Source organism: Tympanuchus pallidicinctus, unplaced genomic scaffold, assembly GCF_026119805.1.
Source record: "Tympanuchus pallidicinctus isolate F22 unplaced genomic scaffold, pur_lepc_1.0 scaffold3, whole genome shotgun sequence".
NCBI lineage: Eukaryota > Metazoa > Chordata > Aves > Galliformes > Phasianidae > Tympanuchus > Tympanuchus pallidicinctus.
Genome location: NW_026294747.1, coordinates 58,405,656 through 58,417,465, shown reverse-complemented (window position 1 = coordinate 58,417,465; position 11,810 = coordinate 58,405,656). Strand labels below are relative to the sequence as shown.

The following is an 11,810-nucleotide window of genomic DNA, read 5'->3' as shown; positions in this document are numbered from 1 at the left end:
GGCACACTGGAAGTTTTTCATTGCTCTCAGCTGTGGCTATTTGCTTATGTTTAATTACACCTGCAGCATTATGGCAGCAGCAGCAATGGGAATCACCAAGGAGCTCTTACTTGCAGCACTCAGGTGAGTTGTGCAAGCTGCTGTCCTTTGCAAGAACAAGCAAAACCCTCTCCCTTGGGAATTTTCACTTTACGTGTTTGTATTCTTAGCTCATTAAAGCATAATCATATTTCAAAAATGCCTTTTCAATCTGAAATCCAATGACTGTGACTGAGGTTTTTTTTCCTTTCTTGTGCATTGTACACGGCAGCTCTTTAGCCAATGGGCTCTATGAGTTTGGAATCAGCTCCACAATATGCTGCACTCTGTGAGCACCTACCAATGCACGACCCGTGCCCAGAGGAAGCTGAGCCCCCCGGGCATGGGGCTGAGCATGGCACCCAGCACTGAGCTCGTTGGATGTCCAGCCCTGCTGCTGAGCTGGCGTTTGCTGCCATTAGCTGCGTGTGCCTCTCCTTGCTGCATTACTTTGGCATCATCAGACGATGGAAGCTGTTCCTTTCTCAAAACATACATGTGCATAGCAACAGCCAAAAGAGGTTATATCTTCTTCCTCACAAGGAAATAACTCATTAATGCAAATTTGTTTGGCATCCGTGGTTTAGCTTGCCATAGGCAAAAGAAAGGAGTCAGGTTCAATCCAAGTTTAATTGCTAAAAATGCTATTCTGGGACCTGATGAAAACAAGGTGATTCATACATGCTATTAAGCTTTCCAAGCTTAAATGCATGAAATGGATACAAAACGAAGCAGAAACAAATGCAGCCTTAGTTTAAATGAAAGGAATTCTGCTGGCTTTGTGAGGTGGGTGATGGAGGGGGCAAGGGCAGGTCCTCACCTCAATGGCTGGGGGAGGGACGAGGCTGGGAGGGAAATGGGAGGAAATAAAAGAGAGAAAAAAGGATGCAGGAGAGACAGAAAGATGAGGGGAGTAAGGAAGACAGAACAATTATAGAGAAGTAGGGAAAAAGAGCAAGCATCAAGGAACGCCTTGGATGCAGATGGAACTGGACGTAAAACAGAAAGAAACAAAACCTACGCAGTGATAAATTTTTAAGCAAAACTCACTGCTGACTTCAGATAACAAGAAATAGTTCAAGGCAAATAATTGAAAATCAGTGGGTGTAAAAGAACACAGGAGCTGGTCTGCGGACAGAGCTCCTGAAATAAAGGAAGCAATAACGAACTGCAGTCACCTCCACTTACAGATGGGTGTGCAGAATTGGAAGAAATGATGGTCACATTTTCTTCACGTGTATTGAGAGAAAAGGGATTTTTTCTCCCTTATATCAGTAGAAAGAGAGAGATTTTTCTTCTTTGGACAAGAAAACTTCAATTTCATGTTATTTCTGTAGCAAATATGTATTGGTTCAATTGAACAATAAAAAGGAAGGGTTTAAATTGGTAGAACAAACAAGCACAGTGAAGGCTACGGCTCCGAGGAGCTATTGGGGCTGTTGGAAATACCAGCACAGGGAGCTCCGACACCCAGCTCTTGCACACGTGTCCAGTTCACCTTCATTCCATCTGGGACGAAAACCCAGAGAATTGACTTAGGAGAAATACCAGAAATACGTGATTTGTCATTAAAATGTCTGCTTGCTCCAAAGTATGTTTAAAAAGAAATGAGAAAATCATTTGAAAACAAGAAGACTGCAGCTCTTACTGAAATCCCAGAAGGCCTCAGCAGCCTCCAAGCAGTGCTTGTCATCATGCTTCTGTTGTTAAGAAACACAACTCTGCTGCAATGGACACTGAGGCGCTGAGACTCTCCACTTCATTTTATTGCTGCCTCATTTTTCAAAGGATGCATGTGGTGCTGGCAGGAATGGCAGGAAAAAAAAGTTGTCTTACTTTGTCCAGCAGAAGCAGGAGAGGTGACTTTTTTGCTGTAAGAAAAGTTCTTATTCTCTCTCTAAACAGAACATTTGGTCACTGGGGATTGTTTCCACAACAAAAGTTAAGCTTTGGCTTCAGTTCTTCAGTGCTGCATCTTAAATTGTGAGGCACAGCAAAGCCACAGACTGCCTCAGTTGTGACTTTCTTCTACTGTTGTTACAGACCGTCTGCAGAAACAAAGGCAGTGCAGGAATGCCACCAACAGCAGAGTCCCTGGGAGATGCATGTGGTGCTGCTCCTGGCCCTGCATTCTGCATGCATATGTAAAAAAGGAAATGAGATTTCCTACAGTTTGACAGCTGCAGTTAGATAACAAGAAGGCATGTTGTGCAAAAGCAGAAAATATTGCGAACACTGAATCACAGAATCCTAGAATGGCCTGGGTTGCACAGGAGCACAGTGCTCATCCAGCTCCAAGCCCTGCTGTGTGCAGGTCGCCAACCAGCAGCCCAGGCTGCCCAGAGCCACATCCAGCCTGGCCTTGAATGCCTGCAGGGATGGGGCATCCACAGCCTCCTTGGGCAACCTGTGCCAGTGCCTCACCACCCTCTGGCTGAAAAACTTCCTCCTCATATCCAACCCCAACCTCCCCTGGCTCACTTTGAAACCATTCCCCTTGTCCTATCGCCATCCACCCTCACAAACAGCCTTGTAAACATTGCAACAGTTTCAGTTTTTCCTGCTTGCTTCTTGTGCTTTTTTTGAGAGTCATTTTCTTATACATACAAAAGCAAGCAAGTGAGGCATCACTGAGAAGATAATGAAGTACACTGCAGAGCCTTCATACTATAATCATGCAGTATAAATTAGTATGAAGCTAAAGAAAATGAAGGCGTTTGCACTGACTGAATTGGAGAATTTTCTGAATGTAGAGCTCCTTTGCTATTTCTGCACAGCTTGAGTTTTCCTGTAGTTAAAGCAGTAGCTTTTGCACTTGCAGAGGGAGAAATATAGTAAAATCTTTCAATCCTGATAAAGTTTGCACGGTATCTTTTTAAAGTGCCCTTACAGAGAAAAATACATAGCAGAAAACAGTGCAGCTCCCAGCCTTGTTGCTCACCGTGGTGGGGGGATGCTGCCACCACTGCTGCTGCTCTGCTGCTGTGGCTGTGGCAGCACGCTGAGCACACACTGAGCTCGAAGCAGCCCTTGTACAAACCCTTGGCTTGCCATGCGTGTAACGCACGCCTGCCAGCTCTGAAGTGCCTCCCTCCTGCCCTGTGTGCTTGACTCTGCTGCGCTCCCAGCCTCTTTCACAGCACGAAAATACGACTTCATGACTTTTTCGTCGTCACCTTAAGGCTACACTGAGTCTCCAGGATCCACGTCATGAATCTCCAGTGCAAACCTGCCAGCTCCCTGCAAGCCGGCCCTCCTTGCACCTCGCTCCTCCGGCCGGCGCGGCTCCGCAGGGCCCTGATGTACACAGAAATGGGAAAGTGACTGATTGTCGTTGTCACAAAGGAAAATCAATTCTGAGCGGCACTCTAACATGTCTGACACTTCTGATTTATGCCAAGAGAGATGAGAGAGAAGAGATCACAGTGTTTGAACCACTGCAAAGTCAGTTTAAGCCAATCTCTGGTGCATAGCACTGCTTCCGTAGAACAGAGAGCAACAGGAGTGAACTGAAGGCCTTTGGCACAGTGTTTGAACAAAAATAAGGTTGCACAATTTATCATATCCTTAGCATTATAGAATTTTATTTTATAAGTACATAAATTTGATGCTGACAAAAGGCTTTTTTTAACAGCAGTAAGAGCTGCAATCACATCCCAAACGCCCTTCTTGCAAGTCTTTATCCTTGGACAGAGATCCCACAGGACAGACGCTGATCAGTCTCTTTAGATGAGTTTATTTCTCACCTGTTCCAATGCCCTGGTTCTTCAGCAGCGATGGGAGGTGCCCTGCAGGGCCAGACCCCCACTCCACAGCCGTCACTGCAATCAGAGTTTTGTCTGCTCCTCTGGTGAGAAACCTGCCAAGGCCATTAGCAAACATTGTTCTGCTTGTAACAGCTACATCCAGGCATGCAAGACTATTTCCAGAAAACTTGCCCAATTTCCAAAACAATACTAGTTTTCCCCAAAAGGCATTACCTGTGTTTAGACCTCTGTCAATATTCTTAGTTCGACATGCTTACAGCAAATTAACACTGTGACACATGATGCTGAGATGGCATCATATAAAAACCAGCTTCAAGAGACAGTGAAATGCTGTTGATGCAAGACCTGACCAATCTGGGACATAATACCTTACTCAGCCAGCTGGCAGTCAGCAAACCACGTGTAAAAGATGAAAGAGCAGCCCCAGCCGTGCCACTGCCTGCAGCACAGGTGGGTCAGTGCCTTTCTTTGGGCTGGGTTGGCACCAGGGCTCCTCACTGCAAGCTGCACTGCTGGTCAATGTGACAGGGTGGCATTTCTTCCAGGGAGGGCACCTTCACTCACATCCTCTGCACACTCCATTCAGCATTCATTTTTTTTTCCCCACAGGAAATACATCAGCTTAACTTCAAACAATATTGATGCAGATGTAGATCACTGAGGAACAATTTGTAGTGAAACCACAGTAACATGACTGCTCAAAGTGGTTCAAAGCCCTGTGCTGGATGCATGCAAGCAGGTGCAGGTCGGTGCAGGCCTCATCACCCTTTGCTGAAGTGTTCACAAATGAGCATCCTCAGCTGGAATTCGAATAAAGGCCGTGGTGTGATTTTGTGCCTGAGATAAAGCATGCTGCAAAGTCCTCTGATACCTACCTGGAGCAGCATTGCCACCCTGGTGAATAATGCATCGAGCCAGCAGCACCTGCAAATGCCATGTGATAAACTCCTCTTGCTCCCAGTCATTTTCCTTTAAATTACCAAAAAGCACACAGCCTGCAGATTGTGCCTCAGCCGACACAGATATTGAACTAGCTGCCTCTCATTTTGGGACTGGCACATACTGTGGCTGTCCAGTAGCATTACTCTAACACTGAAAGTCATAAAATGATATTTTCGTTCAGAATGAGAAACGGGTTTGATCTTCTATTATGAAAATACTGATTTATCTTATCTCTTTTCTGAGTCTTCATAAACACTACCAAGTTCTCAGACCGAGACAGTTTTGCCAGCAATCAAATCCATTCCTTCAAACATGCATAATTCCCTTCCCTTCCCTTCACAGAACCACAGAATGCTTGGGTTGGAAGGGACCTCAAGGATCATCAAATTCCAACCCCCTGTGCCATGCAGGGCCACCAACCTCCACATTTCACAGCAGCCCAGGCTGCCCAGGGCCCCATCCAACCTGGCCTTCAACACCTCCAGGGATGGACGGGGCATCACAGCCTCTCTGGGCAGCTGTTCCAGCACCTCACCACTCTCTCTGTAAAGAACTTAAGTAAAGAACTTTCCCTTCCCTTTCCTTCCCACAGACATCACAACTGCTGACTTTTGTTTTGTTTTCTTGTAGAATTAATCACATCACTGGATAACTCTGCACTCAGTACAGTAAACATGGAAGCTCGAAGGCATTTTATCTGTGTAAATACAGCCCCCACACGAGCTGTTTGCTTCCACCCCCATGTGGCTGCAGGCAGTGGGTGCTGGGGGCAGTTGCCTGAGGATGTGGAGCTGCCCCAGAAGGACCTGGTGCCACCCAGTGCCTGCTCAGTTGCTGGTGCCCAACTGATGCTCACGCAGTGCCTGGTGCTCACCGATTCCGGTGCTGCCCGGTGCTTGGTGCCCCCAGGGGATGTTCAATCCGCTTGTGCAGATTAACCCTGAGCTTGTTGTGCTCCCTTGAAGTCAACCTGATGGAAAGTGTCAAGGTTTAGCTCCTGCAACCCAATTAGCAGTGAAAACAGGACTTTCAACAAATGGCATTATGATGGATTAAGGAGGGATTATGGCTTTGTATCTAACAGCTCTCAAGAAAATAACCTCACAAAAAATAAAAAAGCTAAGAAATTAACTTGTTTTCCAGTGGAAGTAGATTTGTTTGCCTTCACTGCCATCTGCCAACTCCTGCCTATTTCATAAACAAGAAAACTCAAAGAAGAGTAGTTCAGAACTCAAAGTCAGGAGAAGCCTCTGGTGAAGCTCACCCCAGCCATGCTGCTGGCAGCCCAGTGTCTGCTCTCTGCCAGCCATCCTGTCTCTGTCCCTCACCTCCTTCAGAATTACCTGAAGCCCTCACTGGGCGGCCGTGGGGCAGCTTTTATCAGTGGGAGCTCAGGGCCACAGCTGTGCTGCAGCCTGCAGTGCCCGCACCGTGCGCCCGCCTCTCTCCATCTGGAAGCCCCTGTGGACGTTGCACCCCAGCACAGATGTGCTCGGCTGCTTGCCCAGCACTGAGGTGTGAGCTGAGTGTGGAAACACAGTGTGAGAAGTTCAGGCTCTTCCCATCTCCCCTTTCTGCTCCTCCCATGCTGTCTGTTACTCAAACTAATGCTGAAACTTTCTGTGGAAGTGCTCCGAGTTCTCTGCCATCCGTGAGAGGAAGCATCGTGTTATTGCCATCAGCTTAGGATTCAGTATCCCTCTTCCAAAGAGCCTGTAAAGTTTTTAACGAGGAGAACCAAACCTTTCCTTTTCTCAGCGGGCCACAAAAAATCACCGCTTAAGGTTATTAATTTCCTTACAATATGACTCTCAAATGTTGTATGAAAAAGAATTTATATTCCAGGCAGTGTGTTAATTTTAATTATGTTTACCTTCCCAGTCTTTCTAAATCAGACTTGATTGCATTTAATAAGGGCTTTAAATGTGTCTTAATAATGTTTGGAATTAATACTGGTTTGTGAGTGTCTGAGGATGGTGGGTTCCCAGGAGACCCTCTGAAATCTTGTTGTGATAAATAATCTAAAGCAGCCACCTGTGATAAGAAATATTTTGCATTTTTTTCCATTGATTTTCTATGCTGGCAGGTTTTGTACTGTGCCCACAGAGTGCATTAGCTGTGGTAGTGGCAGGCAGGAACAGCAGCCAGAGACTCACAGACTTGCAGAACCGCAGCATGGTTGGGTCTGGCCCTCCCATCCCCACTCCCGTCATGGGCTGGCTGCCCCCAACCCAGCTCAGGCTGCCCAGGGCCCATCCATGGCCTCGGGCAACTCTGGGGTTGGGGCACCCACAGCAGGGCTGGGCTTGTGCCTGGCCTCTGCCCTTGAAAGTCAACAGGCAAAGGGGCACGATCACCTATAGCTGGAAGTGCCCAAGTCGTGCTCACAGACCTGAGCTCCCAAGTGCCTCCTCCTCCTGCACATTTCAGTTACACGACACGCTGATGGCCAGAGGGTTGCTGGAACACTTCGTCTGCAAGGCTTGAATGGCACATGAGCTCTGCTTTCAGCACCCCGCTCACTCCTGGGGCAGCTGGAAAAAGAACGAAGTCCAAGAAATGGGATGGAAAAAATCTTGCTATAATTGGTGGCCCTGCATGTGTCAGGGGGCTTGGAGATTCATGATCCTTGAGATCCCTTCTGACCTTCGCCATTCCGTGATTCTGTGATTCTTTGTGATTCTGTGATCTTAAAGCTTAACTGCTCAAAGCACGCAGAGCTATCTAGACTGTGCTGCTTCTGATGTGCCTCAGAAAAGCTACTGCATGAGCTGTGCTATCCAGTGATCCATAACTCCAATGGAGGCTTATGCAAGGAGCACCATTGCTTTTACAAGGAGGGTTGCATGTAAGAAGTATATTGCTATACCTTCATGCTGTCTGAATTCCTCACACACGCCACTCTGTAGTAGCACCTTGAACACTGAATCCATTACGGTACTGATCAGAGGAGCAAACACCATTACTGCCTGTGCTTGAAATACAATTTCCTGTGCACTAAATGGATACCTGTTCGTTAACATAAGGTGATATAAATGAGCCACATTGTACAGAATTCAAGTTAAACTTCAGAAGAACAGATTACAGCCATGGAAGAACAGGAAATTGTCTATAGGAAATGGGGACTCAGAAGAGTAAGCAAAGTGTCTGCCTTCTGCTGAGCACAGGGGAGGAGGAGTAGCACCTGGGACAACAGCTTCCTGCTCACTCACAGTTTGGTTCATAGAATCACAGGATCACAGCATCACTCAGGTTGGAAAAGACCTCCGAGATCCCCAACCCCAGCCCACCCCACCATGCCCACTGCCCACGTCCCCCAGTGCCACATCTCCACGGCTCTGGAGCACCTCCAGAGATGGTGACCCCAGCCCCCCTGGCAGCTGTATCACTGCCGGACCAGCAGGGCTCCCTCTGTAGATCTGGCCAACACACACACAGGGTTTTTGAAAGAGTACCACAGACTTGGTGCCTTTGCACAGGTCTGTACTTCCCTGAACTTTCTGTTCTTTGTATATGTATTTATATTTATATTTTCTCTTCTGACCTAAAGAAACAGTGAAATTCCAAACATGCCCAGCACTCAATAGCTTCTACTCTGACATCCTTGTACCACTTGCAAATAAAAATCTCTGCACCTGGCAGGCATCTATGGGGCAATGCCTCCAGCAAGTGTGGCCCTAAGTATGGGATCCCACAGCTGCTTTGTGAGCTCAGCTGTTGGCTGCTGGGTGCACAGCTGGCGCCTGCATGTCTCACAGCACTGCAGCACAGAGCAGCACAGCACAGGGCAGCCCCTCTGCCTGGCACTGCATGCACACGGCTGCTTTGCTCCCTGTGCATCCATGGGCAAATCAACACTTGTGCCGGATGCAAAAACCTCAGACAAGGGAAAAACAAAACATAACAGAAAGCTGTGCATTTCCTTCATTTCAGGCTTGTTGGAAGGCTGCCATACAGTTAGGTTCTGCGCACTGCGTGGTGCTGTGGGCTGCACCCCAGGAGAGCCAATGTGCTCTCAGCTGTGCTGAAGCCACAGCTTCCCCCTTTGATGTCACGGGGCATTTGGGGGATAAATCGGTGCTATTGACGACTGTTAGTCATCCACTCCTGCGACCCCTTAAGAAATAAAGGAAAAGGAGATCTGTGTCTTTGATGTTAGCTGTGCAGGGAAGCCACTTCGAAGAAAGATGAAAGGATGTCAGTAAATCGAGAGGCTCTTGTGAAGCCGCCGACCCGTGTCACACCGCTTTTCAGCTATGAATTGCCTATATTTCTTTGGTTATTTTCTCTCTCACACAGATGCTGCCAAACCCTTTCTCGTGCTTCATCTAATCTCCTTCAAGAAAAGCTTGTGCCAAGTTCTTGGTGTCCACATTATGGCAAATATGAATCCTTTGGTGCTGCTGCTGCACAGGGTCCCAAAGCTCTGGAGGGTGATGTGGCATCAGCTGCCAGAATCCAGCCTGAGTGATGGGAGCCTCGCTTTGAGAGAGCCAGCAAATGTGGAGTGCTTGCTACCTGGGTTGCAGGTGCTCCACCATAAGAGGGGTGGCCAGCAGGTACAGGGAAGGGATTGCTCCTCTCTGCACTGCCCTCCTGAGGCCCCATCTGCAGAACTGTGTCCAGGTCTGGGGCCCCCAGTACAAGAAAGATAGAGAGTTGTTGGAGATGGTCCAGAGGAGAGCCACGAAATTATCCGAGGGCTGCAGCACCACCCCTACAAAGATAGGCTGAGGGAGCTGGGCTCGTTCAGCCTGGAGAAGAGAAGGCTGCAGGGTGACCTTACTGCAGCCTGCAGTGCCTAAAGGGAGCCTACAGACAGGAGGAGAATCAACTCTTGGAAAGGGTTGATAACAGCAGGACAAGGGTTTGAAGTTGAGGGAGGGCAGATGGAGGTTGGATGTCAGGGGGAAGTTGTGTGCTGTGAGAGTGGTGAGGTGCTGGAACAGCTGCCCAGAGAGGCTGTGATGCCCCGTCCATCCCTGGAGGTGTTGAAGGCCAGGTTGGATGGGGCCCTGGGCAGCCTGGGCTGCTGTGAAATGTGGAGGTTGGTGGCCCTGCATGGCACAGGGGGTTGGAATTTGATGATCCTTGAGGTCCCTTCCAACCCAGGCCATTCTGTGATTCTGACATTGGGTTCAGTGGAAATGTGCGACTTATGAAGGAGCTTTTAGGAACTTCAGCTGTGCCTGCACAGCTGTGTCAAACAAATGTCAGGAGCATATCCTCCAGTCCCACTCTCGTTCCTTCATGTCCCAAAGTTTTAAAGACACCAAGAGAAATTCAAAACCCCGCTCTCATTTTTGCTGTGAACTTTCAAACTTGGCAAGTTTATTGTGAAGATATCGTTTATGAGCAGCCCAAAGGATGCACACACCATCCTGCTGGCATCGCTGCCTGCCCTGCCAGCCCTGGTGCCGTCTGTGTGGCGCAGGGCTGTCACCTGCTGATCACAGGCACCTCCATCTGCCCTTCAGTGAAACCTGCAGCAGCAGCAGCAGCTCAATGGTCGTTCTGCACAAAGTCCCAACATTAAGGATGTGACAAAATGTCTCTTTCTGGATGAGAATGAAAACACGCATATTGAAAAATTCTATTACGTTTGTGTATCCACGAATGTATGTATACATGCATACAGCAGACTGAGATAACTTCTCAAAGGAACCGTACTGATAAAATCTATTTTTGATATTTTAGATTGTAGTCGCTGTGATTCTGCACAGTTTATCTCTGTTAAGAAATTAGATGTTGTGTCATTCCTTTCTCATAGCAGTACTGCCTCACATACAGTTACCTGAGCTGCTTTGCCTTTGTTGCAATATCCCAGCTGACGCTTTTTTGATGAAATAGCATTTTCTGTAAGGTTAAATCAGATTCTATTGGAAACTCTCTGCTGGTGTTTCTGATGAGTCAGAGTAGTGATGTGCAATATTTCCACGTGGCCCGGAAAGAACTTTGCAATGGCTTTTCTCCCTTTGGAAGGCAGATTTCTGGGCTCTTTCTTCTTTTTTCTTTTCCGGCATTTATTTTGCATGCGCCTTACAGCTGCTGAATTTGAGACACTTTGCTGCAGCGCTGGGGGCAGAGCTCTGTGAACAGTTTCCTTGGGTAATAGAAGTTTAAATAGCACTTTTCTATGTCTCTGTGTATAGTTCTCGGGTCTCATTTCCGTGTACATTTTAGGAGACGAGCTTTCAGTGGGAAATCTAACAGAAATAATGCATTTCAAATTACTAATGGTGGTATTTGAACAAACAAATGCTGAGCATCCAAGGGTCGGCAGCTCAAAAGCGGCAGTGCTTTGTGGTGCACCTACAGAGCTCACAGTCCTCTGCAGCTTCTTTTTGAGAGCTCCCGTCCCCAGCCATGGCTCTGCACGCTGCTGCCACGATACCCACTGTGCTGCATGCACTGCTGGGGAGCATGGATGTGCACATGTTGCAGGGAGGGCTCCTGCTGGTGTGGGACTGCTCACACATGCAGCCTGGGAGCCTGGGGGGCTCTGAGGAAATGTGATGTGACTTCTGTGCATTTCGGTTACTACAGAGGCACTGCTGAGTGAAAGCGGAGCATTTGTTGTTTTTAGTTGAATTGGCAGCTCCTTGCAGAAGGCTCTGAAGTGGAAGGCTGCAAACAAACCAACCATTTCCATTTCACAGACATTTGCGTGGAAAGAAACTCAACTTCTGCCGGAGGTGGGATACCACTGAAGGTGCACCAGAGGATTTGGGATGCAAACACTGCTGGAAATTCAACCTGCTTCACGAGGACTCTGATTTCCCACAGAATTCTCCTTGATATTTCAGCAGTACATTTTCCCTTTCTCACCGCAGCTCCCTGAAGAAATGCCCCATTTCCACCTGCAGAAACCTGCCCTGGGATGAGGACAGCTGATTGTCCTCACTGATCGACCGCGCTGCTTGTTCCGCTCAGCACTGCCTGTCTCATGCCTGCATGGGAAGGAGCTCCAAGCACTCTGAGCCCTGAGTGAAAGCTGTTTGTGGGCTGCAGCCAGCGGTGCTG

The 11,810-nt window shown here is 48.0% G+C and overlaps 1 long non-coding RNA gene across 1 annotated transcript in view; it reads right to left on the bottom strand.

Annotated features, from left to right (window-relative positions):
- LOC128087260 (uncharacterized) overlaps positions 1–11,810 on the bottom strand; it is a 345,044-nt gene that overhangs the window by 16,141 nt on the left and 317,093 nt on the right. The gene's annotated exons all lie outside the window — the stretch shown is intronic.